Source organism: Oxyura jamaicensis (genome assembly GCF_011077185.1).
Source record: "Oxyura jamaicensis isolate SHBP4307 breed ruddy duck chromosome 28 unlocalized genomic scaffold, BPBGC_Ojam_1.0 oxy28_random_OJ100044, whole genome shotgun sequence".
NCBI lineage: Eukaryota > Metazoa > Chordata > Aves > Anseriformes > Anatidae > Oxyura > Oxyura jamaicensis.
Genome location: NW_023304894.1, coordinates 3,876 through 8,650, shown reverse-complemented (window position 1 = coordinate 8,650; position 4,775 = coordinate 3,876). Strand labels below are relative to the sequence as shown.

The following is a 4,775-nucleotide window of genomic DNA, read 5'->3' as shown; positions in this document are numbered from 1 at the left end:
CTCCCTCCAGTAGCTCCAGGTCTCTCTCCTACTGGGAAGCCCAGCACAGGCCACACAGGTCTCCAGGTGTGGCCTCACCAACACTGAGTAGAGTGGAAGGAGGATCACCTCCCTCAACCTGCAGGCAGCACTTTGGCTAATGCAGCCCAGGACACCATCAGCCTTCTTTGCCCAAGAGTATACTGCTGGCTCATGGCCGCCTTGGTGCCCACCAGGGCCTTCTCTGCCAGGCTGCTTTCCAGCTGGGTGCCCCAGTCTGTCCTGGGAATTCCCTCGAGCCCAGGAACATCCCTGTCCTTGGAGCAGAGCCACTGCTCTTGCTGGGAGCGATGCCCTGTGCTTTCCTGTGGCTCCCAGCAGGAGAGACCAGTTGCCAACCCTCACAGATCTAGTATACGAAGAGCTTTTGTATTTCATGCAACAAGCAATGCTCTCTGAATCTTTGGCCTGCTGGTCCTTCGAAGACACATGTTTTAGAAAGCTGTGAAGAGGAAAAGGGTCTGGGGGTGTTGGACAATGCTCACCTGAACATGAGCCTGCAGCATGCCCAGGTGTCCAAGAAGGCCAACGGCATCCTGGCTTGTATCAGGACTAGTATAGCCAGCAGGACCAGGGAGGTGATCATCTCCCTGTACTCTGCCCTGGTGAGGCTGCACCTTGAGTGCTGTGTTCAGCTTTGGGCCCCTCACTACAAGGACATCGAGGCCCTGGAGCATGTCCAGAGAAGGGCTACGCAGCTGGTGAAGGGCCTGGAACACTAGTGTTAGGACTATAGAGGATGTCCTCAAGTTGTGCCAGGGAAGGTTTAGGTTGGAAATGAGGAGACATTTCTTCTCAGAAAGAGCAGTCAAGCATTGGAACAGGTTGCCCAGGGAGTCTGTGGCATCACTGTCCCTGGGGGGTTTTAAGGAAAGGTTGGACGTGGTGCTTAGGGACATGGTTTAGTGGGTGATGGTGGTGGTAGGCCGATGGTTGGACCAGATGATCTTGGAGGTATTTTCCAACCTTAATGATTCTATGATTCTATGATTTTCTGTGGTGTCTGCCTACTTTACACTGTGCTGAGAGAGTGCTGGGAGCCAGCTGAGGGAGGGACAGCACCTACTGCCCACCCCAGGACCTTGGCTCCCCAGAGCACATCCCACTGCTCCCTGGAGACAGTCCTCTTCTTCTGGAGGGGCTCCTGATACAATCAGTGTCCTAAAGCACCACAGATGTGACTGTGAGAATACAGAGATGGAGCACCCAGACCCTGCCCACCACATCTCTGCACATCGCTGAGCAGGGAGTGCTCCATTCCTGCTGGCTTTGCGAGTCCCACTGCTGTGTGATTCCCACTCCACAGACATTAGCAGTTGGGCTCAATGATCCTTGTGGGTCCCTTCCAACTCGGGATACTGCATGATTTTGTGATTTTTCTGACTCTTCTTGGAGCTTTCATCCAGCCAGCCTCCCCTGTGAAGGCCATTTGAAGAAGTGAGCCGAGCCCCTGGTGGGGTCACATTAAAACATCCAGAGCCTTCCAGCTTCTGCTCCAGCCTCTCTGTGTCATTGCACATTCACAAATTACCTGCCAGGCCCCCAGGCTGCCCCCTGGGACAGAGACCCCAGCCCTGGGAATGGGCTCAGGGCCCTTGATCTGTGGATTTGGGACCAGAGCCCCCGGTCCTTGCTCTGCTCCTGCTGGAGCAGCTTCACACCATAGGGCATCGTGGTTGCTCTCTCCCTCTGCAGCCTGTGCCATCTGCAGACAATATTAATTGTGTTTTTCATCCATTAATCACTAATGACATTAATCATGTTGTCATCCACAGCAGTGTTAAATAGCGGAGGACTGCAGGAACTCACTAAAAACAAACCTCATAAGTGATGGGCCTCTTCACTGAGAGCTGACAGTCAGCCAGCTTTCGATTGCTTTTCACGTATGCCATGTGGCTTTTATATTGTTTAGTCTCTAATTGAGATCCGGGGCAGTATTGAATTACCTGTCCCACAGCTGTGCACTGCATCGGCTGGAACCACACCAGTGAGCTGTCGTGTGCTGGACACCGTCCCCCACATGTGCACATGCAGTGGCTGCTGTGCTGTCGGCTGTCCATCAACATCTCACAAATGTGGTCATTTTGCCTGGCCTGTGGCCGCCCGTGACCGGGGTCAGGCTGGCAGGAGTGTGACTGCGGAGAACCAGCAGTGTGAAACATGGTCCTCAGCTGGGATGCTGAGCTCCTGCACCTTCTGGTGGGAGAGGAAGGCGTCCTGGGGGGAAGCTTTCCCTGCCCCCCCACGGTGTGGTGGGATGGGGGCTCTGGAGGCTCTGACTCACAGCAGAACCATCTCCAGCAGTAGGCCAGGGGCTGTGGCTTTGTCCACCTGAGGCTTGGAAGCCTCCGGAGATGGAGATCCCCCCTCCTAACTCTTTTGCTTGTTCTCACACTGGGATCGTCTCCAAGAGCCAGTATTGCATCTTCAGCACAGGAAAGAACATGCCAAGTCTTAGCCAAAAAATGCACAGTCTCAACTTTTCTACCAAGAACAAAGAAATGTTTCTCATGGGCTGCAAAATACTTTCAGTAGGGAATGCACTCCCTGTTTTCCTTGCCACAGTAATGTACAGCTCACATCATCACATCAAGAACACTTATGTGCATAACTGATGCTTAGCACTGTTTTTCCTCCCTGTGGCTGAGGTCTCTGAGCCCACCTGTGATGGAGTGCCAGTCCTTCAGCAGGCAGACATGGCAGGCAGTGCCTCCTGCCAGGTCCCCACACTGCTCTCTGAGGACTCACACCACTGTGCCTGGAGCCCGGTACTAGCACAGTGCTTGCGGTGGGAGCAGCAAGTGTGGTTTCCCCCCCCAAAACCCTGACATTTCAAGATTTGGTTTTGTTTGGATTCAGAATGAACCCAAAGCACAGAACTTCTCCTGCCGGCATTTTTTTGGGGGGGATGGGGGGGTTGGATGCAACGCCCAGGCACAGGGAATTCCTGGGAACGCTGACTTCACGCTACTCCTCTTGCTGCTCTGTCCTCCGGCCAAGGCGCAGGCCAGCCATGGGGGCCGAGGTTCTCATGGAGCGGTGAGCGGAGGCCTGGGGCTTGCAGACTCTCTGGGCTCCTGGGCTGCTGCCCGTGCCCCAGGCAGCCGCTCAGGAGCTGGGGGAGGTGGAGGATGGCCAGGCAGCAGGTCTGGCAGTTTCTTGGCAGAGTCTGACTACAATCAAACCGTCTCCACAAAACATCGCGATGAGCCAGCACATTCCAATGGGGAAATGTCTTGTCTAAGTGTTTCTGACCAACTCTCGTGCGGCGGCTTTCTCACTTTTCCTCCTGGCTGTGTTTCTGAAGGAAAAAGCTCTTCAAGTACACAGCCCTGGCTGGCGATGCTGCAGGTGGGACTGTGCTGTCTCAGCTCTGGGGTCCCACTCCAGGCCCTTCATCTAAGCTCTGACACACCTTGGGAGAACCCCACCAGTGCTGTGCTGGGCTGCCCAAGGAGCCCTAAACAGACACGAGGGGAAGAAGGTGTGGGTGCCTTATGGTTTGATCAGCCCCACCTTGTAGCTGAGCACTGCAAAGAGCAAACCCTGAGAAGCCAACCACACCAGGCAGCAGGAGACCCCTAGAAGACCCCCTGAGACCTTCAGCACTGCCACGATGGGGGAATTGGATGGGATGGGGCCAGGAGGAGGTGATGTCTGTGAGCCAGGGCAGGTCTGCTGGGGCTGGTGGGAGGTGGTGAGGTGTGGGGACATGGCATGCACATGTGGGGGGCATCTCTAGTGATGGGAGGGTTTGCCCACTGGCCAATCTGTGGGCTTGTGTTTGGTGTGTGTGTCCAGTGGTGCTTTGTAAGCGGGCAATGTGGAGTGATGTGATAGCTGCTCGTGAAACTGGGCACGTGTTCAGTGGCACGGGGATGCTCCTGTGTGCTACCGTGGGTGTACACACTCGCAGGACGGAGCACACCAGCCGTGTGTGTGGGAGCGATGCTGGGCTGGGGAACCACATTCATGTATTGTTCTCCTTTCAGAGGCACTTTCTGGGCTGAAAGTGGATTTGCACGGTTGCATGGAGGATGCTGTGCCTAGGACGGTGGTCCTGTCTCCTGCCCTCAGCAAACTGACCCTGACCGGGACGTGTGAGGGGAGATGTGGCCCCCCGCAGATCCCCGCTCTAGGCAGCTGATGAGGTGTGACGTGCTGGGGGCCAGTAGCAGCGCGTAGCCTCTCCCTCTGCAGCGCCCTTCCTGTGTGTGCAGCCGGAGTGAAAACACCTGGAGCCAATTTCCAGCCCCAGGAAAAAAATAAAAAAATAAAAAAAAAATAAAAAGGCGAGGCATTCGAAGCCTCGCTTGGTAAACAAGCACGGTGGTTGGGCTGTTTTCTTTTCCCTGGGAAGGAGGAAAAGGCCATGCGTGGGACAGCCCAGGGACACTTGGAGCGAGATGAAGTGTGCGAGGCTGCTAGCAGGACACCTCCGTGCCTGGCCTGGGCAGGGACGCAGGAGACTTGGACAGAATCGGTCAGTCTGGGACTGGAGCGGCCAGCTCGTGGCCGGCCTTACAGTGTTTTGGAGAGCAGGAAGCGCTGTCTCTGTGGTGGTGAAGCCTCCTTCCAGCCCTGGCGAAAGTTCAGCGTGAGGGCCGTCCCCAGCTCAGCACACACGGAGGCCACGGGGAGGCCGGGCAGGGCTGAGACTTGGGAAGCAAGGGACAGCTCAGGGGGGACAAACAGGGGTGACCCGTGAGCAGGAGCAAACCCTACATTGGTGGTGC

At 55.9% G+C, this 4,775-nt stretch overlaps 1 long non-coding RNA gene across 1 annotated transcript; it reads left to right on the top strand.

Annotated features, from left to right (window-relative positions):
* Window positions 1-2,687: 2,687 nt before the first annotated feature.
* Window positions 2,688-4,324, top strand: LOC118158512. The gene is made up of 2 exons (XR_004746840.1): window positions 2,688-3,689; window positions 4,032-4,324. It is a non-coding gene; the product is annotated as an uncharacterized LOC118158512 (long non-coding RNA).
* Window positions 4,325-4,775: the final 451 nt, after the last annotated feature.